The sequence below is a fragment of the Choloepus didactylus genome, chromosome 1 (assembly GCF_015220235.1).
Source record: "Choloepus didactylus isolate mChoDid1 chromosome 1, mChoDid1.pri, whole genome shotgun sequence".
Lineage (NCBI taxonomy): Eukaryota > Metazoa > Chordata > Mammalia > Pilosa > Megalonychidae > Choloepus > Choloepus didactylus.
Window position 1 is genome coordinate 192,914,708 of NC_051307.1, and position 24,074 is coordinate 192,938,781.

Consider the following 24,074-nt stretch of genomic DNA (forward strand, 5'->3'; position numbering starts at 1 on the left):
GGAGTTTGGTCCTTACGGCTTTCCCAATCCCATTGTCACCCCTCATAAGCTACATTTTTATACAACTGTCTTCGAGATTCATGGGTTCTGGGTTGTAGTTTGATAGTTCAGGTATCCACCACCAGCTACCCCAATTCTTTAGAACCTAAAAAGGGTTGTCTAAAGTGTGCGTAAGAGTGCCCACCAGAGTGATCTCTCGGCTTGTTTAGGAATCTCTCTGCCACTGAAGCTTATTTCATTAGCATCCACTTTTGCAGACAGCTCGACTTTGCCCATTGCAGGAAAGGAGGGTAGTAGTTAGTATACAGAGCTAGGCAGACTTTGGTTTGGTCCCAGGTATGTGATCTGGTTAGGTTATAGAAACTCTATGCTTATTTCCTTATCTGTAAAATGGGGATAACAGTTAACCTACCTCATAGGTTTGTGTTGAGTATAAATGCATTAATACATGGAGAAGTGCTTAGAAGAGTGACTGGTGCATACTAAACTATAAAAAATGTTACCTATTATTATATTGCCATTGGTAAGTTTTTGTGTGTGTGTATACACCCATGAAACAATCATTACAGTCAATATAGCCATCACCCCCCAAACTCTGCTTGTCCCCCTTTGTAATCCCTCTCTCTCTCATCCCTCACCAGGAAACCACCAAACTTCTTTCTGTCACTGAAGCTTGGTTTTCCTTTTTAGAATTTTATATAAATGGAATCACACTGCATATACTTTTTCTGGGCCTGGTGTCTTTCACTTAGCATAATTCTGAGATTCAGCCATGTTGCATATATCAGTAGTTCATTCTTTTCTATTACTGAGTAATATTCCACTGTATGGGTATAGCACAATTTGTTCATTCACCCACTGAGGATATTTGGGTTATTTCCAGACTTTAGCTATTATAAATAAAGCTGCTATGAACATTGGTGTCCAAGTCTTTGTAATGGATATGTGCTTTCATTTCTCTTGATCTGTTAATATGGTGATTATATTGATTTTTTTTACATTGGAACAAAGAACATTTTTTAAACATTTAATTTTTAATTATAGAAGTTGTAAGTTTACAGAAAAATCATACATAAAATAGAGTTCACATATACCACCCTATTACTAGCAGTTTTCATTTGTATAGTACATTTGTTACAATTGATGAAGAACATTTTTATAATTTGCACTATTAAGTATAGTCCGTGGTTTATTTTAGAGGTTACAGTTGCGTTGTAAAGTCCTGTGGGTTTTATTTATTTATTTAATTATTTATTCATTATAGTAACATATATACAACCTAAAATTTCCCCCTTTAACCACATTCAAATATATATTTCAGTGCAGTTATGTTCACAATGTTGTGCTACCATCACCACCATCCATTACCAAAACTTTTCCATCATCCTAAATAGAAATTGTACAATTTAAGTATTAATTCCCCATTACCTCCCCCTGCCCCAGCCCCTGGTAACCCATATTCTAAATTCTGACTATGAATGTGTTTATTCTAATATTTAGTATCAGTGAGATCATACAATATTTGTCCTTTTGTGTCTGGCATATTTCACTCAACATGATGTCTTCAAGGTTCATCCATTTTGTCGCATGTATGAGAACTTCTTTTCTTTTTAAGGGTGAATAATATTCTATTTTGTGTATATTCCAGATTTTGTTTATCCAGTCATCAGATGATGACATTTGGGTTGCGTCCATCTTTTGGCAAATGTGAATAATGCCGCTGTGAACATTGGTTTGCAAACATCTGTTCAAGATCCTGCTTTCAAATTATTTTGGTATATACATAGAAGTGGGTTAGTTGAGTTTTATGGTGATTCTACATTTAACTTTCTGAGGAACTGCCAAACTGTCTTCCACAGCAGCTGGACCATTTTCCATTCCCACCAGCAATGAATGAGTGTTCCTGTTTCTCCATATCCTCTCCAACACTTGTACTTTTTCATTTTTTTTTTATAGTAGCCATTCTAGTGGGTGTGAAATGGTATCTCATCATGGTTTTGATTTCCATTTCCCTAATGAATAATGATGTTGAGCATTTTTTCATGTGCTTTTGGGCCATTTATATATCTTCTTTGGAGAATTGTCTAATCAAGTCTTTTGCCCATTTTTTTTTTTAAACTGGGTTGTCTTTTTATTGTTGAGCTGTAGGATTTCTTTATATCATGTGGTATTAAACCCTTATTGGATGTGCAGTTTCCAAATATTTTCTTCAGTTGTGTAGCTTGTTTTACTTTCATAATAAAGTTCTTTAATGCACAAAAGCTCTTAATTTTGATGAGGTTCCATTTATCTGTTTTTTCCTTTTGTTGCTTGTGCTTTGAATGTAAAGTCTAAGAAACTGTTGGCTAACACATGGTTCTAATCATGCTTCCTTATGATTTCTTCTAGAAATATAATTCTGGTTCTTATATTTAAGTTTTGATCCATTTGGAGTTGATTTTTTTACATGGTGTCAAGTAAGGGTCCATCTTTATTCTTTTGCAGATAGACATTCAGTTTTCTGAGCATTATTTGTTGAAGAGACTATTCTTTCCTAATTGAGTGGACTTGGCACCCTTGTCAAAAATCGGTTGACCATAAATGAGGGGCTTGATTTCTGAGCTCTCAGTTTGATTCCATTGGTCTATATCTCTCCAGTATCAGGCTGTTTTGATGACTGTGGTTTTGTAATAAGATTTAAAATCTGGAAGTGAGAATCCTCCAGTTCGTTCTTTTTCAAGATGGCTTTGGCTAACCAGAGACCCCTATGCTCCCATTTAAATTCGTTGGATGACTTTTCCATATCTATTCTAACAGCAAAGAAAGATGTTGGAATTTTGATTGGGATTGCATTGAATCTTTGGGTAGTACCAATATCTGAACAATATTTAGTGTTCCAATCCATGAGTACAGAATGTCCTTCCATTTATTTAGCTATTCTTTGATTTCTTTTAGCAATATTTGTAATTTTCTGTATACAAGTCCTTTACATCCTGGTTATATTTATTCCTAGATAGTTGATGTATTAATTAGGGTTCTCTAGGGAGACAGAATCAATGAGAGATGTAACAAACTGTCAACTCCAAGGAAGATGTCCGATGAACTCCTCGGGAAACAAACTGACAACTTCGACGAACTCCTCAGAAAATGAACTGGCAACTTCGACGAACTCCTCAAGAAATGAACTGGGATTTTCGACGAACGTGCTCGATGAACTCCTCAGGAAACGAACCAGCAGCTTCGACGAGCTCCCAGGAAATGCTTCACTGGGCAGCCGAAGAAGAAGTGAAGGTTCTCTAACCGTCCAGCTTATAAGACTCCAACTGATCACCCGGACCAAATCCAGCCAATTGCATTCTCTCATTGTGGAAGGCACGCCCCTTGATGAGTCATCAGTCAGCTGCAGTCAATTGACTGATGATCCAACAAACCAGCCCGTTGGTTTATTAACCAGCCTCAAATATCCTCACAGCAATCGTCAGGCCAGTGCCCGCTTAACCAGACAGCTGGGTCACCTAGCCAAGTTGACACATGAACCCAACCATCACAGTTGATTTTTTTTAGTTGCTATTGTAAATGGATTTTTTTCCTTGATTTCTTCTTCAGTTTGTTCATTACTAGTGTACAGAAACACAACTGCATAAGAAGGAACGATCTTGTGAAACATATGACAACATGGATGAACCTTGAAGACATAATGCTGAGTGAAATAAGCCAGGCACAAAAAGAGAAATATTATATGCTACCACTAATGTGAACTTTGAAAAATGTAAAACAAATGGTTTATAATGTAGAATGTAGGGGAACTAGCAATAGAAAGCAATTAAGGAAGGGGCAACAATAATCCAAGAAGAACAGATAAGCTATCATGGGTAAATTTACCATTCTGGGAATGCCCAGGAATGACTATGGTCTGTTAATTTCTGATGGGTATAGTAGGAACAAGTTCACAGAAATGTTGCTATATTAGGTAACTTTCTTGGGGTAGAACAGGAACATGTTGGAAGTAAAGTAGTTATCTTAGGTTAGTTGTCTTTTTCTTACTCCCTTGTTATGGTCTCTTTGAAATGTTCTTTTATTGTATGTTTTTTCATTAATTATTTTTTTATTTTTTTATTTTTCATACAGTTGATTTAAAAAAAAAAAAAAGTTAAAAAAACAACAAGGAAAAAAAATATGTAGATCCCCCTTGAGGAGCCTGTGGAGAAAGCAGGGGTATTGGCCTACCCCACCTAGATGGTTGCTTACATGACCACAGACATAGGGGACTGGTGGTTTGATGGGTTGAGCCCTCTACCACGGGATTTACCCTTGGGAAGATGGTTGCTGCAAAGGAGAGGCTAGGCCTCCCTATAATTGTGCCTAAGAGCCTGCTCCTGAATGCCTCTTTGTGGCTCAGATGTGGCCCTCTCTCTCTAGCTAAGCCAACTTGGCAGGTGAAATCACTGCCCTCCCCCCTACGTGGGATCAGACACCCAGGGGAGTGAATCTCCCTGGCAACGTGGAATATGACTCCTGGGGAGGAATGCAGACCCGGCATTGTGGGATAGAGAACATCTTCTTGACCAAAAGGGAGATCTGAAAGGAAATGAAATAAGCTTCAGTGGCAGATTCCAAAAGGAGCCGAGGGGTCACTCTGGTGGGCACTCTTACGCACAATTTAGACAACCCTTTTTAGGTTCTAATGAATTGGGGTAGCTGGTGGTAGATACCTGAAACTATCAAACTACAACCCAGAACCCATGAATCTCGAAGACAATTGTATAAAAATGTAGCTTATGAGGGGTGACAATGGGATTGGGAAAGCCATAAGGACCATACTCCCCTTTGTCTAGTTTATGGATGGATGAGTAGAAAAATAGGGGAAGGAAACAAACAAACAAACAAACAGACAAAGGTACCCAGTGTTCTTTTTACTTTAATTGATCTTTTTCACTTTCATTATTATTCTTGTTATTTTTGTGTGTGTGCTAATGAAGGTGTCTGGATTGATTAGGTGGATGAATGTACAACTATGTTATGGTACTGTGAACAATCGAATGTATGATTTGTTTTGTATGACTGCATGGTATGAGAATATATCTTAAAAAATTGAAGATTTGAAAAAAAAAAAAAAAGAAACACTGCATTTTGGGTGTTGATCTTGTACCCCACCACTTTACTGAAATCTATTTATTAGCTCTAGTAGCTTTGTGGATTTTTCAGGATTTTCTGTAAATAGGATCATGTCATCTGCAAATAAGGAGTTTTATTTCTTCCTTTATAATTTGGATGGATGCCTTTTATTTCTTTTTCTTGCCTAATTGCTCTGGCTAAAACTTCCAGAACAATTTTGAATAACAGTGGTGACAGTAGACCTTCTTCTCTGATTTTAGAGTGAAAGTTTTCAGTCTTTCAGCAATGACTATGATGTTAGCTGTGGATTTTTCATATATGCCCTTTATCATGTTAAGGAAGTTTCCTTCTATTCCTAGTTTTCTAAGTGTTTTTATGAAGAAGTGGTGCTGGATTTTGTCAAATGGCTTTTTTGCATCAACTGAGATGATGATGTGCTTTTTCCCCTTCGTTCTGTTAATGCAATGTAGTAGATTGATTTTCTTATGCTGAAACACCCTTGCATACCTAGGATAAATCCCACTTGTTCTTGGTGTATATTTATTTTCATTTGCTGTGATTTTCTTATGCTGAAACACCCTTGCATACCTAGGATAAATCCCACTTGTTCATGGTGTATATTTATTTTCATTTGCTGTTGGATTCAGTTGCTAGTATTTTGTTGAGAATTTTTGCATTTATGTAATGTTCCTTTCTTGTGGCACCTTTATCTGGCTTTGGTATAAGGGTAATATTGCAGGCTTATAGAATGAGTTAGGGAATGTTCCCTCCTCTTCACATTTTTGAAGAGTTTGAGCAGGATTGGTGTTAATTCTTCTTTTAATGTTTAGTAAAGCTCCCCTTTGAAGCCATCTGGTCCCGGACTTTTCTTTATTTGAAGTTTTTGATTACCAGTTCAGTCTTTTTACTTGTTATTGGTTTGTTGAGATCTTTTATTTCTTCTTGAGTCAGTGTAGGTAGTAAGTGTATTCCTAGGAATTTGTCCATGTCATCTAGCTTATCTAATTTGTTGGCATTTAGTTATTCAAAATATCCTCTTATAGTCCTTTTTATTTTAGTGGGATCAGTAGTAATGAACCCCTTTCATTTCATTTGATTTTAGTTGTTTGTCTCCTCTTTTTTTTCTTCATAGGTGTAGCTGAAAGTTTGTCAGTTTTATTGAACTTTTCAAAGAACCAACTTTGGTTTTGTTGATTGTGTTTTTTATTCTCTATTTCATTTATCTCTGCTGTAATATTTATTTCCTTCCTTCTGCTAGCTTTGGCTTTACTTCACTCTTTTTCTAGGTTACATCTCTGATTTGAGATCTTCTTTTTAAATTTAAGCATTTAGTGCTATGAATTTTGGCAACACTGCCTTTGCTGTGTCCCATATGTTTTGGTATGTTGTATTTTCATTTTGAAGATATTTCTTAATTTCTCTTGCAATTTCTTCTTTGACCCATTGGTAGTTTAAGACTATGTTGTTTAATTTCCACATATTTGTGAATTTCCTATTTCTCCCTATTATTTATTTCTAGTTTCATTCCATTGTGGTTGGAGAAGATACACTGTATGATTTCAATGTTTTTGAATTTATTGAGACTTGTTTTGTGATCTAACAAGTGGCCTATCCTGGAAAATTATCCATGTGCACTAGAGAAGACGGTGTATTCTGCTCCGGTTTGGTGAAGTGTTCTATGTCGTTAGGTCTAGTTGGTTTAGAGTAGTATTAAAGTCTTCTATTTCCTTACTGATCTTCTGTCTAGACATTCTATCCATTATGAATAGTGGTGTATTAAAGTCTTTTAACAATTTAGAATCATCTGTTTCTGCCTTCAAATCTGTCACTACTTGCTTCATATATTTTGGGGGCTCTGCTCTTAGGTACATATATAATTATACTTGTTTTGTCTTGTCGAATTGACCCCCATGTCAATTATAGTGTCTCTCTTAACAGTTTTTGACTTAAAGTCTATTTAATCTGATATTAGTATAGCTACTCTAGCATTCTTTTGGTTACTCTGCATGGAATATTTTTCCCATCTTTTCACTTTCAGGCTACTTCATCTCTGAATTTAAAGTGAGTCTCTAGTAAACAACATATAGTGTGGTTGTACTTGTTTATACATTCTGCAAATCTCTGCCTTTTGACTGGAGAGTTTAATCCATTTATACTTATAGTAACTACTGATAATATAAGACTTTCTTCTGAAATTTTGCTGTTTAGTCTTTGCAAGTCTTATACCTTTTTTTGACCTCAATTTTTCTTTTGATGCCTATTTTCATATTTATTTGATTTTTTTGTAGTACCATATAGAGTCCCTTCTCATTTCTTTCTGTATATATTTTTCATATATTTTATTTGAGGTTACCATGGAGTTAAAACTTAATATCCTAAATAATATGCAGCAATTATTTTTTATTTAATACTAACTTAACTTCAATAGCATAAACACACCATTCTATATCCTTTTGTCCCTCCACCTTTTTTTGTAGTTGTTACAATTTATACCTTTGTACACTGTTATGTCCCAAACTATGGATTTATCATTACTTTTTATGCTTTTGCATTTTAGCATCTGTAAGAAGTAAGAAGTGGAGGTATATACCAAAAAATACAATAATACTGACATTTATAATTACCCAAATGATTATCTTGACTGGAGGTCTTTATTTCTTTGTGCCATTTTTATCCACTGTCTAGGGTCCTTTCCTTTCAGTCTGAAGAACTCTGTTTAACAATTCTTGTAGGGGAAGTCTAGTGGTAATGAACTCCCTCAGCTTTTGTTTCTCTGAGAATGTCTTAATCTCCCCCTTAATTCTGAAAGAAAGTTTCAAAAGATATAAAATTCTTGGTTGGCAATTGTTTTCTCTCAACACTCAACACTTTACTTCAAACAACTGCCTCCTTGCCTCTATGTTTTTTGATGAGAAATTGGAACTTAATCTAAGTGGGACCCCCTCATACATAACAGATTGCTTTACTCTTGCAGCTTTAAGAACGCTCTCCTTGATAGCTTGACCACCATGTGTCTAGGCATGTTTCCTTTCAAGTTTATCCTGTTCGGTGTTTGATGAGCTTCTTGGATGTGTATACTCATGTATTTTGCCAAGTTGGGAAGTGTTCTGCCTTATTTCTTTAGATATTCCTTTTGTTCCTTTCTCTCCTCCTCCAGAACCCTCATAATGAGTATATTGATATAACTGATAGTGTCCCACTGGCCACTTAGTCTGTTTTCACTTTTTCTAATTCTTTTTTGTTTTCTGGCCCCCAGCCTGGCTCATTTCAATCATCTCGTCTTTGAGTTCACTGATTTTTCAGTCAGCTCCAATCTGCTGTTGAAACCCTTCTGGGAATTTTTTCCCCATGATTATTTTATTTTACACTTTATAAAAAACAAAAGCCCAAACACAATATACCCACCACTACCAGTTAGGGAGGGGCTCACTGTTCTGAATGCAGGTCTGGCCATTTCTAACGTAGTCCATATTGTTTCCCTACCCTTAAATTCTCCCCTCAAATATTTAAATCTCAGCTATAAAAATAGAGCTGCAAAAGGTGTATCAAGACAAATGAAATGTTCCTCCTTTCCTTACAGTACAAATACTTATAGTGACTAAAGCACTATGATATTAACAGGAAGAAAAGAACTGCCTGATTAAGGAATAGAATGTCTGTTACCTGCAACAAGGTGCTGAATAAGTTCTTCTAACTGGCCCCTACTCTAAAATATTCCATTTCTGGGGGCACAGGCATATAAAATAGACAAACATGTGCCAGGAAATTTCTTGTTTCCTGCAGGCACATGTTTCCTGCACTCTTTTTTTAATAATTAAAGACAAATTACAGGAGAACCCAGTATTTAGATCCTGCCCAATGTGAGGTATTAACGCATAAGAAAAAGATCAGTTATATCCAAGTAACATGCAATAAAAATAGTTTAAACTAACATGGTTAAGAGTTAAGGTTTTTTTAGAAATCAGAGTATTCACATAATTTTAAACTAAACTCAAAACTATTAAATCCTTTGTGGGTAATGATTTAAGTGCAAGAGATGCTGGCTTAACATTCAATTTATTTACTTCATTCAGAATAAAGCAGATCACTTATTCTTTTTTAAAATTCAATTTTATTGAGATATAGTCACAAACCAATCATCAATGGTGTACAATCAATTGTTCACAGTACAATTATATAGTTGTGCATTCGTCACCACAATTTTTGAACATTTTCTTTACCATGAAAAAATAATAATAATAAAAATTAAAGTAAAAAAGAACACCCAAAACATCTCATATTATTCATTTACTTTTTGTCCTCATTTTTATACTGAACTCTCCATACACTGGATAATGGGAGTGGGAGCCACAAGGTTTTCACAACCACATGGTCACAAACTGTAACTATATTGTTTCACTGTCATCTTCAAGAATCAAGGCTACTGAATTGCAGTTTGTTTCAGGTATTTGCTTCTAGCTATTCTAATAAACTAAAAACTAAAAAGGGATATCTATATAATGCATAAGAATAGTCTCCAGAATGACCTCCCAACTCTATTTGAAATCTCTCAGCCACTGAAACTTTATTTTGTTTCATTCCCCCCCCCCCCCCCGCTTTTGGTCCAAGAGGCTTTCTCAATCCCATGATGCCAGGGCCAAGCTCATCCCTGTGAGTCATGTCTCATGTTGCCAGGGGGATTTACACCTCTGGGAGTCATTTCCCACATAGGGGAGAGGGCACTGTGTTTATCTGCAGAGTTGCCTTAGGCCACATCAGAGCAACAAAAGAGGTTCTCTGGGGGTGACTCTTAGGCAAAATTTCAAGTAGGCTTAGCCTCTCCTTTGCAGTAACAAACTTCATAAGAATAAGTCCCAGGATTGACGGCTTGGTGTGCCAGTTTGAATGTATTATGTCCCCCAGAAAATGCAATCTTGTGGGGCAGACATAGTGGGGATTAAGTTGGAACGTTTGGATTAGGTTATTTGCATGGAAATGTGCCCCACCCAACTGTAGGTGATAACTCTTATGAGATATTTCCATGGAGGCATGGCCCCACCCAATCTGGGTGGGCCTTGATCAGTGGAGCTATATAAATGAGCTGGCAAACAGAAGGAACTCAGTGCAGCTGTGAGTGACAATTTGAAGAAGAACTACAGCCAAGAGGGACACATTGAAGTATGCACAGGAGCTGAGAGAGTAGCTGCAAATGAGAAACAGTTTGAAGATGGCCATTGAAAGTAGGCTCTTGCTCCAGAGAAGCTAAGAGAGGACAAATATCCCCAATTGCAACGAAGAATGACATTTTTGAGGAACTGCAGCCTAGAGAGGAATGTTCTGGGAGAAAGCAATTTTGAAACCAGAACTTGGAGCAGACGCCAGCCATGTGCCTTCCCAACTAACAGAGGTTTTCCAGACAACATTGGCCATCCTCCAGTGAAGGTACCTGATTGTTGATGCATTACCTTGGACACTTTATGGCCTTAAGACTGTAACTGTGTAACCAAATAAACCCCCTTTTATAAAAGCCAATCCATCTCTGGTGTTTTGCATTCTGGCAGCATTAGCAAACTAGAACACTCAGCCTTCTAAATTGGTAGTCTCCAATGTCTGTGAGAATATCAGTAATTCCCCAGGTGGGGAAGTTTAATGTTTCCACATTTTCCCCCAGTCCCTCAAAGGGGCTTTGCAAATACGTTTTTATTCTTTGCCCAAATTACTCTGGGTTGTATTGGGGCTTCAAAATAATCAGTACAAACCAACTAGATTTCACTCCCTATTCAAAGTTTCATGTAATTATTGTGATTGAGTAAATTGATCATACAAGTTAAATTATGTAGTGTGTTACAAAAAAATATAGATTTGCACCTAAAAACATCTCTTCCTTGGTCTCACACAGAAGTTGAAGTTTTAAAGCACTGTCAATATCATCCTTTACTCTTTAGTCTGATTTACCTTAGTCCTAACCAAATCTTTTGTTCATATCTCTAATTGAAGTTTGATCTCTTTTTCAGACTCTTTAACATTTGCTGTATGGGGTAATGCTGATATTATAGCTACCAGACTCTGGCTATGAGGCTCAGGTGTCAAACAGATACCCACAGTGCCAGGGACTGACCAGGTTATACACAAAGAGCTCAGCATCTCAGAATTTACAAATAACAATTACAACTCAGGAAGAGATGTAACTGTTTTAAGAGCTTACAATTTAGTATCCTTTACAATGATCCTTCCCCTGATAACCTATGCTCTCAGGTTCAATATTCAGAGTTTGCACATTATACTTAGTCCATATTAGTGAGGCATTATAATGTTTGTCTTTTCATTTCTGGTTTATTTCACTCAACACACTGTCCTCAATGTCCATTCACCTACTTGCATACCTCACAATTTCATTCCTTCTTGTAGCAGTTCAACATTCCCTCATATGTATATACCATAGTTCACCATTCCATTCATCAGTCGATGTACCCTTAGGCCACCTTCATCCACTGCGAATCATGAATACTCTCACCATAAACCCCATTGTGCAAACGTCCATTCATGTCCCTGTTTTCAGTTCTTACAAGTATATACCCAGTAACAGGGTTGCAGGGCCATATGCCAACCCCATGCTTGGTTTCCTGTGGAACCACCACACTACCCTCCAGATGGGCTGCACCATTCTACTTCCCTGTCAATGGTTATTAGGTACATCCCTTTCTCCACATTTTCTCCAGTACTTTTATCCCTCTGTTTATTTTTTAGATTGTTTTATTCACACACCAGAATTCCTTCCTAAGTAAACAGTCAATGGTTCCCTGTAAAATTACATAGTTTTGCATTCACCACCACAGTCTATATGAGGACATTTCCATTTCTTCCACAAAGAGGAAGAGATGAAAAGAAAAGAAAAAGACAACTAAAAAGCAACAAAAGAAAGAAATAAAATTAAAATAAAATGCAAAAAAAAAGTCAAGACAACAACACCAATACCAAGAATCCCTTACCCCTCCCTTATATCCTCCTCTTATAGACATTTAGCTTTGGTATATTGTCTTTGTTACAATTAGTGGAAGCGTATTACAATGTTACTGTTAACTACAGACTTTAGTTTGCATTGATTGTATTTTTTCCCTAATACCATCCCATTTTCAACAGCTGCAAAGTTGACATTCATTTGTTCTCCCTCATGTAAAAACATTCTTATATCTTTAATCACAATCATTGACGACTCTAAGTTTCACTAACTTATACCATTCCAGTCTTTATTTTTTATCTTTCTTTCTGGTGTCCTACATGCCCCTTACCTTCCTCTTTCAACCATATTCACAGTCATCTTTGTTCAGTGCACTTACAATATTGTGCTACCTTCACCCAGTATTGTGCTATCCATTTCTGGATCTATACAATCAATCCTGTTGTGCATTCTATACTCCTTCAGCATCAAATGCCCAATCTTTACCCTCTTTCTATATCCTGGTATCTTCATTTCTATACTCTTCTCCAAACCTCTCTCTCCTGTCTTTTTCTACCAGTCTGTAGCACTCCCTTTAGTATTTCTTATAGAGGAGGTCTCCTGTTCATGAACCCTCTCAGTGTCTGTTGATCTGTAAATATTTTAAACTCACCCTCATTTTTGAAGGACAGCTTTGCCAGATACAGGATTCTTGTTTGGCAGTTTTTCTCTTTCAGTATCTTGAATATATCATACCACTGCCTTCTCACCTCCATGGTTTGTACTGAAAAATCCTCATAGTCTTATTGAGCTTCCCTTGTATGTGATGGATTGTTTTTCTCTTGCTGTTGTAAGAATTTTCTGTCTTGGACATTTGACAATCTGATTAGTGTTTTGGAGTAGGTCTATTTGGATCACTTCTGTTTGCCGTATGCTGTACTTCCTGGACCTGTTCATTTTATGTCTTCCATAAGAGTTGGGAAATTTTCATTGATTATTTCCTCTATTATTCTTTCTGCCCCTTTTCCCTTCTCTTCTCGGACACCTATAACATGTATCTTTGTGCACTTCATGTTGTCATTCAGTTCCCTGAGCCCCTGCTCATATTTTTCCATTCTTTTCCTATCTGTTCTACTGTGTGTAGGATTTCAGATGTCCTATCCTCTAGTTCAGTAATCCTTCTGCTTCCCCAAGTCTGCTGTTGTATGTCTCCATTGTGTTTTTCATCTCTTCTATTGTGCCTTTCATTCCCATAAGTTCTGCCATTTGTTTCTTCAAGCTTACAAATTCTTCCCTACGGTCACCCAGTGTCTTCTTTATACCCTTCATCTCTTTTATCACATTTTTCTTCAACTTGTTGATTTGATTTAGAAGATTTGTTTGAACATCTTTAATTAGTTTTTTCAACTCTTGAATTTCAGTTACAGTGTTAGTTTGTTCCTTTGAATGGGCCATATCTTCATGTTTCCTGGTGTGGTTCATGATTTTTTGCTGTCTAGGCATCTGGTTTTCTAGATTAGTTTATTCCAGAGGTTGTTTCTCATGCTGACCAGTTGTCAGATTGGCTCTGTCCCCCAGTATTCCCCCCAAATCTGGCACCCACTGTGGCCTGCCACAGGGATGGCAGGTAGGCACTGGGCACCCCAGCAAGTTCACTATGTGTGGTAATATAGATCTGCTGGCTTCCAATGGTGCTCTGTTTTCCATCAGTCAGCAAGACCTGGTTTATTTTAGAGCTCTCCTTTGACAGTTGGGTTCTCCATTTTTCTTAGCCAAACCTGGGTTGGGTTTCTGTGTAGGGCATGTAGACCATCTCCTTTGGTCCTAATAAAGTGTCTGGTTCCCTTGTACTTTCCAGACTGTTCAATAGATGGTGTTGTTTGGTAACTTAATTGTCCTCAGAGGCTGCTTTGCCTCTGAGCACACACTGCATCTACACAGGTGAGCCAAAACTGCAGGATTCCTATGCCCTCATTTTGCCAGCCAAAATCTGTCTCGATGTGGGGGTGCACCTGTGGTAGAGTACTCCCTCAGCTGACCCAGTAGTCCAGCCGTCCCCAAGGCAGGGAAATGGCCCCCAGCTGCTGTTTCCCTCAAGGGTGGGGGAAGGGTTTTTCAGGCCCAGGGCTGGAAACAGTCTCTGTCCACATTTTCTCAGTCTCTTTGTCCCTCAATGACCTGGGCCTTGAATTGTCCTCCCCGTTCCCTGGTTCTTCAAACTGCTGTAAGAGATTTTAAAATTTGTATCCCTGGTGGGAGGGTTCCTGTCTGCTGATTCTGAGCTGTTCCTGCACTGATCCCAAGTGAGGGGGAGGGGAGAGGACTGGCTGGTCTGGGACGAAAGATTCCTACCTGGTATTTCTTCTCTTTCTTCAATTTGGCATCTGCAGCGTCCTTCTCAAGTCTATATCCTCCACCAGAGTTTCAAAAATTCAGAATTGTCCTTTTTTTGGTTGAATCTTTGGAGAGAAGTTTTCAGTAGCTATTTATATTACCATGTTGATGATGTCACCCAGATCAGTTGCTCTTGAACAAGTCAACGCAGCTTTGCAAAATGGAGACACTGTTTCTAGCATGTTTTATTTCCAATTCAGACATTTCAGTTAGATTTTTTATAAGTGCTGCCACTCTCTTCCATTTGAAATTTATCAGTTCTTTTGCAGATTCAGAAAGCTGTTCAAATTTTTGGCAGCACTCCTGTTGGTGTGACTCAGCCATCTTGACATCTCCGCTTTTTAACTGAGCCTTATACAGAGCATAGTTGGAGTTTTCATAGTCAATGAGAGCTTTGGTATGTCTGTATAGGAGATCCTTAGTAGCCTCAGTGTTGAGCATGTAGTACTGGAGAAGCTTGGACAGCTTTAAATCTTCATCTGATGAGACTCAACTCTCTGCTCTCCTGTTTTTCAAATAGCTCAGCAACCTTCAATAGGTACTTTTTGATGACCATGGGCTCTTCTAAAGCCAGACTATTCAAGTGTGGATATGGTCATCTGCAACACTTTTATGAGATCTGGTCATTTTGTCAGCTTTTGCATGAGTCCTTGATTGTATTATAATAGTTAATAAGGGAATTCTTCTCTTGCTCAAAGAAGTCATCCACCTCCTTAACTCCAGTAAAAGGGACTTCATCAGCACTTTTCACCACACTTTTGAAAAAGCCACTGAACATCTCTTTGGTAGTTTTCTTGCTAACACTTAGACCCTGATCATATTCCAGGAAAATGTGAAAGTTGTGATCATTACTGAGAACAGGGTGAGAAGAAAGCCATTGAAGAAAGACCTCGTGGGAGGATACAGTTTTCTTAAAGACAGCAATGCATTCAGCTTCCATTTCTTGCTTCATCTTGGCAAATTCTTCTTTGGCCATAGATCCTTCACCTTCTCCCAGTTTCTGCATTGTCTCTCAAGGGCTATCAAAGTCAGCTTTTGTGGGAAGAGGTGGAATAATAAGCCCAGCATAGTCTGTTGTTTCAAAGAGTGTATGTAGCCACAGAAAGTCTTGGTGTTGCCTTGAAACACAAATCTCTGGGCTCTGAAATGTGGAGTGTGGTCTGATGTTCACCGTAAATTTGACCTTCTCTCTCTGAGTGCATTAGGTGTGTCAATCTGAAGCGAGGGATTGATATTCAGGTCCACAGACACAGATCTCAGCTTGCTGTGGTCCTCCTTCTGCTGCTGCAGCAACTCAAACCGCAGCCATGGCGACACAGGCCTCGAGCAGGGGCTGCCTGGCCTCGCTCTGCGCCACACAGAGACCGCCGACTGCAGGACTGCATCAGGGACACGCAGCCACAAACACTCTCCCCTTGAGGCACATCTTGATAAAAAGCCTTTCTGGAAATTTTTCATTTCAGTTATTTTAGTCTTCAACTCCAGTTCTGTTTGTCCCTTTTAAAAATTTCTATGTCTTTATTAAGATTCTCATATTATTCATCCAGTTTTTTCCTGATATCCTTTAGTTCTCTCTCTGTATTTTCCTTCATTTCCTTGAATATATCAAAGATCATGTTTTTAAAGTCTTTGTTTGGTATGTCCACAGTCTGGTCTTCTTCATTGATGTTTTCTGGATTTTCATCCTCTTCCTTCAGATGGGCCATCATTTCATTTCTTTGTCTTGTAATGTTTTTTTGCACACTGTACATTTTAATATTTTAAAATGTTAACTCTGGGATTTAGCTCCTGACCTGACTGTTTCTTGAGTTTGTATCCAACTAGTGATATGACAGATTTTCTTGAGTGGTAAAAACTAACAAAACCAAACAAACTAATGAAAAACACCTTTCACAGTCTTTGCAAATTGACTTAGCATTGGCTGGTTTAGCCTTCCTATCTAGAAGGTTAGCCTAAGGAAATGCAAAGTACAGGGTCCTTCCTGTTTTTTTGGCCTGTGCCTTGTCTTTGGCTTGTGCTTGCTAGTAGCCCTAAGAGTTCCCCTGTTTGTAGGAATTTGAATACCCTCTCTTCCTAGGAAATGGACCTTTTCCGTCTCATGGGTGCTCCACAGCAGGACTTAGTCTTTGCCCCAGGCCACCCAACTCAATTGTTTTTTACCCTGGTTTTGCTGTCTCAGGCTGCTTTTGCCTGGAGGGCAAATTCTGAAAGGGGTGTTTGAGCAGGAGAGGAGTTCCCCAGGTATGTTTTTCCCGTTTGTAACAAGGCTAGGGGCCTACAAAGGGAGGGCCAGCAAGGGTGCCAGAAGTTTCTCCTATTTCAAGACGTGTTTCCTTGATTCAGCATTTGTCTAGTAAATGCAGCCCTTTATCTGTTTTCTTTAGTTCTGAGGAAGGGTGTGATCTTTAAGTCTCCTTTGCTTCTTTTGGTTGGGGTGGGTTGGGGCAATGGCTACCCTTAGAGGCAGGCCCCAGCCTTACTGAAGTAGACAGTTAAAGAAAGTGATGTGATTGTACTGTACACTCCAAGATCTTGGGGAAATAAGGTCTTTATATCCCACCCTGGCATGGATGCTGGATGCTTGGGGATGGGCAAAGGTAGCTCCTACATGGATAATGCAATTCACTGGCATTTACCACAATTTACTAGCTTCTTCCTCTGCTCTTCCCTGAACAGTTAACAGTGTTCTACTAGAGTGTTCTACAGTGTTCTAGACTCTGGAGTTTCAAAATAGTTGATTCAGAAACAGCTGTTGTCTGTTTAATAATTGTTCTGGTGGAGGGACTCATTCCTGGAGTTTCCTACTCCACCATCTTCCAAACTGATTGATTTTTTTTAAAATTAAATTCAGTTTTATTGAAATATATTCACATACTATATAGTCATCCATGGTGTACAATCAACTGTTCACAGTACCATCATACAGTTTTGCATTCATCACCACAATCTATTTCTGAACATTTTCCTTACATCAGAAAGAATCAGAATAAGAATAAAAAATAAAAGTAAAAAAGAACACCCAAATCATCCCCCCATCCCACCCTATTTTTTATTTAGTTTTTGTCTCCATTTTTTACTCATCTATCCATACACTAGATAAAGAGAGTGTGATCCACAAGGTTTTCACAATCACACTGTCACCCCTTGTAATCTACATTGTTATACAGTCATCTATAGGAGTCCAGACTACTGGGTTGGAGTTTGATAGTTTCAGGTATTTACTTCTAGCTATTCCAACACATTAAAACCTAAGAGGTGTTATGTATATAGGGTATAAGAATGTCCACCATAGTGACCTCTCAACTCCATTTGAAATCTCTTGGCCACTGAAACTTTATTTTGTTTCATTTCGCATCCCTCTTTTGGTCAAGAAGATATACTCAATCCCACGATGCCAGGTCCAGATTCATCCCTGGGAGTCATATCCTGTGTTGCCAGGGAGATTTACATCCCTGGGAGTCGGGTCCCACATAGCGGGGAGGTCAGCGAGATCACTGTGGCTTAGTTAGAGAGGGCCACATCTGAGCAACAAAGAGGCACTCACCAACCTGATTGATTTTTGAATGTTAAACTACCTTTACCTTCCAAGTTAGTTTAACGTGTTGGTTTTATCTTTTTATATACTGTTGAATTTTATTTGTTAACATTAAAAATTTCTTCAACCTGTGTTCATGGGGAATACTGTTCTATTGCAGGCATCAGCACACTTCCTGTAAAGGGCCAGATGGTAACTGTTTTTGGTTTTGCAGGCCATACAATCTCTGTCACAGTAAATGAGCTGCCATTGACACTACATAAGTGAGTGAGCCTGGCTGTGTTCCAATAAAATTATTTGTAAAAACAGGCAGCAGGAAGCTAGTCAGTCCCCCTGGAACAACTAATAAACAACCAGGAACAACGAGTAAATAATCTGGAATAACTGTGGGAGGAAAAACGTGACCCTCCACTCATCATATACCAACCTGAATTGGTAGGAATGCCTGAGATCGCAGCATAAAATCTGTAAGTAAAAACTGTGGATCCAAGCTGGGAACCCCTCCCCCCAAGGCCTGAACTGCAAAGCCTCGTGGTGCTAGAGAGCAGCTCTCTCTAAGCAAGCGAATATAGCTCAGCTGAGTTCCAACTGGGGTTTTAGTTAACAAGTGTGGACTGCTCAATAAAGCTACAAATCCCCAACAAGCAGACAGAGGCTTTTGGTGATGACTGACCTTGGAGAGCTGGAGGACCTCTCTGGGAGGGAGGGGAAGCCCAGAGGACCGTGTGCTATCTCTGGCTGATAGGTGAAATTGAGGGACCCTGAAGGGGGGCTTTCTGTCCCTTTTTTGGCTCAGTGGAGGAAGCCTCAGCCATTTTCAATTCCTAGTGCTCAGACCCAGATGAGGGTGGAGATAGCAGAGTCAGAGACTACTAAAATGCTAATGACCTTTCCCTAGGGGGTGTATCTTCCCTAAGAGGAAAGAGGCAGTGCCAAGCTCTACTACCCTCCTTCCATTCAGAACCAGACCCCAGAGCCTGGGGGACAACAGCTATGGGCCACGCCTCCTTACACCAGTCTGGAGTGACAGGCTGAAAGGTACCACCTGCTGGGCAGAAAAGTACAGTGATTTGAGGCCTCACAGAGTGTATCAATCTAAGACACTCTCAGGGAGACGTGATGCTATTGCCTCCTTGTAGACCTGAGCCTGTTCTGGTCTGGGAAAACCTGATTGGGGTAACCAAGGAAATCAGATGCCTAGACAACAGAAAACTGCAACCTACACTAAGAAAAATGAAGTTATGACTCAGTCAAAAGAACAAACTTATGCTTTACCTGAGATACAGGAATTTAAACAGCTAATGCTAAATCAATTAAAAAAGTTTAGGGAAGACATGGCCAAAGAGATGACGCATATAATGAAAACACTGGGCGTACATAAGGTAAAAATTGAAAGTTTGGAAAAACAATGGACAGAATCTATGGAAATGAAAGGCACAACACACGAGATGAAAGACACAATGGAGACATACAACAGCAGATCTTAAGAGGCAGAAGAAAACACTCAGGAACTGTAGAACAAGGCACCTGAAAGCCTAAACACAAAAGAACAGATAGAGAAAAGAATGGTAAATATGAGCAACATTTCTGGGAACTTAAAGACAAAATGAAATGCAGAAATGTACATGTCTTGGGTATCCCAGAAGGAGAAGAGAAGGAAAAAGGGGCAGAGGCAATAACAGAGGAAATAATCAATGAAAATTTCCCATCTCTTATGAAAGACATAAAATTACAGATCCAAGAAGCACAGCATACCCCAAACAGAATAGATCTTAATAGGCCTGTGCCGAGACACTTAATAATCAGATTCTAAAATGTCAAAGATAATAAGAGAATCCTGAAAGCAGCAAGAGAAAAGCGATCCATCACATACAAAGGAAGCTTCATAAGACTATGTGTGGATTTCTCAATAGAAACCATGGAGGCAAGAAGGAAGTGGGGTGATATATTTAAGATACTGAAAGAGAAAAACTACCAACCAAGAATCGTATATCCGGCAAAACTGTCCTTCAAATGTGAGGGAGAGTTTAAAACATTCTCTGACAGACAATGACAGAGTTTGTGAACAAGATACCTATTCTACAGGAAACACTAAAGGGAGCACTATAGACAGAAAGGAAAAGACAGGAGTGAGAGGTTTGGAACACAATTTTGGGAGACAGTAGCACAGCAATGTAAGTACACTGAACAAAGATAACTGTGAGTATGGTTGAAACAGGAAGGTTAGGGGCATGTGGGACACCAGAAGGAAGGAGGAAAGATAAAGACTGGGACTGTGTAACTCAGTGAAACCTAGGGTGCTCAACGATTGTGATAAAAGTTACAAATATGTTTTACATGAAGGAGAACAAATGAATGTCAACATTACAAGGTGTTAAAAATGGGGTGGGATTGGGGGAAAAATACAATCAATGCAAGCTAGAGATGATAGTTAACAGAAACAGTGTATTATGCTTCCTTTAATATAACATAGGCAATACACCAAAACTAAATGCATATGGGGGGGATCATAGGGGAAAGGTATGGGACTCTTGGCATTGGATATGTTGTCTGACTCTTTATTCTACTTTAGTTTAACGCTATCTTTCCTTTTGTTGCTTCCTAGCTGTCATGTTTTGTTTTGTTTTCTTTTTTTTCTTTTTCTCTTCTCTCTCTACCTTCTTTGACTCTTCCTCCTCCTTTGGGGAAGAAATGGAGATGTCCTTATATAGATAGTGGCAATGTTGGCGAATACATAAATACATGACTATAAATTATTTACTTAGTATGGAATGTATGGTGTGTGAACAAAACCATCTTAAAAAAAATGGACTGATGAAGAAATCTTGAGGGCACTATATTGAATGAAATAAGACAGACACATAAGGACAAATATTGCAGGGTCTCACTGATAGGAACTAATTATAATATGTAAACTCATAGACATGAAATGTAAGTTATCAGGATATAGAATGAGGCTCAAGAATGGGGAGCGGTTGCTTATTATGAGCAGAATGTTCAAGTAGGGTGAATGTAAACGTTTGGAAATGGACAGAGGTGACAGTAACAAGTTGTAAGAATAACTAACAGTGCTGAATGGTGTGTGAATGTGGTGGAAAGGGGAAGCTCAGAGTCACGTATGTCACCAGAAGGAAAGCTGGAGGTTAAAAGATGGGAATGTATAAAAGAGTGAATCTTGTGGTGGACAATGTCCATGATTAACTGCACAAATATTAGAAATCTCTCTCATGAGCTAGAACAAATGTATGACACAATAACTAGAAATTAATAATAGAGGGGCATATAGGAAAAAAATATACCTATTGTAAACTATATACTACAGTTAGTAGTATTTTAACATTCTTTAATCAACAGTAACAAACGTATTATACCAATACTATGAATCAATAATGGAGGGGGGCGTGGTTAGGCGTATGGGAGGATTTGAGTTTCCTTTTTCTGTATGTCTTTATTTCTTTTGTGGAGTAATGAAAATGTTCTAAAAGTTGAAAAAAAAAACAGCTGTATGCTGGTACCACAGGCAATTGATTGTACACTTTGGATCTTTGGATAATTCTATGGTATATGAACAAACTCAATAAAAACATAAATAAATAAATAAATAAAACACACAAAAAAGAAACAAACAAAAAAAAACCCCACCTGAAGCAAATAAAAAACCATACAAAATGTTAAAAAAAAAATAAAGTGGTTAGTAGAAAAAAACAAAAAACGAAAGAAAGAAACAAACAAAAAAAAACAGGCAGCAGCGTAGATTTGGCCTGCAAGCCAGGGTTTACTGACCCTTGGTTTATAGTACTTGAAGAATACTGAATGCCAATAAAATCAGAAAAATTCCTTAATCACTCAGTTAAAACAGTATAAATGCTGAGGTACTTGAACAATTTCAAGACAATTACTTTATTGTCAGTGGAAAAGACATCAGGTGCTGTTTGAGCAACATTATGCAGAATATGGTGAGGAAAGCCAACACTTTCCATAGAATCAAGCATGCTTTGCTTCAACTTTGAATAAAACCTGCCTGCACTTTTATGCATATATCCACCAATATTGTATCTCCACAAAACAGCAACATTTTTCGTATTAACTCCCAACTCAGTAAGAGTCTCTAGAAAAATTTGCTGTTGTTTCTGATGTCTCATCTGGAAAGAATTTTACTTGCAATAACCTTATAAGCAAGCCTTTTTAAAAATCTTTATCAAAAAATTAAAAACAAACAAAAACATTTCAAACAAAACAAAACAAAGAAATAAGAAAAACAAATAACCTAAAATAACTACATTGCTTCCAACATGCTCCTACCATACTAGCAAGACTTTTTTGTAAGAAAAATACTGCATAAGTGTTGAGAAACTTTTTTCTGCATTGTATTTACTTGCATGCATGAATATGTGGTAAAAAGGTGAGGCATTTAGATCTTTGAAATCTCTGCAATAAAACATGGAGCCATTACATTTGTAATTATTGCATTAGATTTCATCCTGGTACTTGAAAACTTACTTGAAATTTTAGAAGCAGGAAACATGTCTGGTAGCAGTTAAGTTCAAACATTTATTTGAACTGAAAGCTTAAGGACATTATGGAAGAACATTACAAATTACGCTGTGATTATTTTCTTCTTCATCTGAATTTCTCTTAATGAAATTTGTTAAAATAACTTTCTTTGATACTAATTGGAGAAATCTCTTATGTTATATGCTGGTTTACAGCTGACTTTCCATTTCTGAACACTGAAAATTCTTCTTGAGGCACAAAGACCGTCAAAAGGACTTTTTCCTGTTTAATAAATGTCCACTTCAGAAAATTCATCATGAAATTTACATTTGTGTTTTGGCATTTTGGGGTTCAAATATACACAAAAGATGAATAACTGCAATTCCCACAAGAATTGAAAAGACTGAATTTGATAACTGCACAGCTGTGTCAGTGCATCTGACACTCACTCGTTTGAACTCGTAACTATTAACAGCGATTTAACTGTTGAAAGGGTTGCAAATTGCAAGCTAATAATTCATTGAAATTGGTATCTGGTCCAGAAAAGGTGAAATTCCTGTTTGCCTGCAAGGGAGAGCTGTACTTGTAATGCACAGTCTCTCTGAACAAAAACAGACAATTTAATATAAGGTTTTGAGAAGTCTGGCATTCAGGAATTGGACTTTCGGGGAGTGTGTAGGGATTGGGGGAGATTTAGCTGTGTTAGCTATAAGTATGGCTACTGGAGTATGGCTACTGTTGACCATATCTGCCTGTCACAAGCACCGTCACTGGGGCTAGGCTTTTGCTGATTGGCTGTGGGGCTGTCACTGATTGGCTGACTTGTGGAACTCGGTGTTTATTACTGATTTGCTCATGTTCACAAGCTTGGGGCTGCCATTGATTTGCTAACTTGCACAAGCTTAGTTACTGGAGGCCAATTAAGTACTTTTTTTTTTTTTTTTTTTTTTTTTCAGCCGAACAATTTTTATTTTCAAAAACAACTTTATTCATGACACATATTTAAAAAAAAAAAAAAAAAAAAAAAAAAGAACTCCCACCCTTTGGAAATGAGCTAAAAAAAAATAATAATAAACAAAATCCACCTCCCACTTCCCCGCTCCCACTTCCTCCCATTCCCTCCAAATAAAAGGGAAAAAAAGGCAAAGGAAAAAACAAAACAAAACAAAAAAACAAAAAAACACCCCAGACCCCCCAAAACAAGGTAGTGCATTTCCCCAGGGGAAGGGAAATTTACACTGGAGCCGCCTGGAGCGGAACGGAGATCTTCCGGCTACAGAAACCTGCAAAGAAAGACACTCAAAACAGAAAAAGAAACACAAAAGGAAACAAAATAGATCACCAGGCAATCTGGAGGGGCAGGGAGCCCAAAGAGGGGTGGGGTGGGTGGTAGACCTGGCAGGACAGGAAGCTGGCAGGAGGGGACTGTGAAAGGCAGGGAGAAGATGAAGGGAAGGTAACAAGCAGAACAGTTTGGTGTCCTTCCAGAGCCCTGGGTAAAAAAAAAACCCTCCTACCACCCATGCTCACCTACCCTTGAGCAGCCCCCAAGGGGGTGAAGTGGGACAGGAAAACATGGGGAGCAGCTTGCGCAGTTGAGACGTGTCCATGGCGAATCCCCAGAGTGAATGAGCAGCCCTC

At 38.3% G+C, this 24,074-nt stretch overlaps 1 pseudogene; it reads right to left on the reverse strand.

The window, feature by feature from the left end:
• Positions 1-14,527: 14,527 nt before the first annotated feature.
• LOC119526609 lies at positions 14,528-24,043 on the reverse strand (annotated as a pseudogene).
• Between the last annotated feature and the right edge of the window lie 31 nt (positions 24,044-24,074).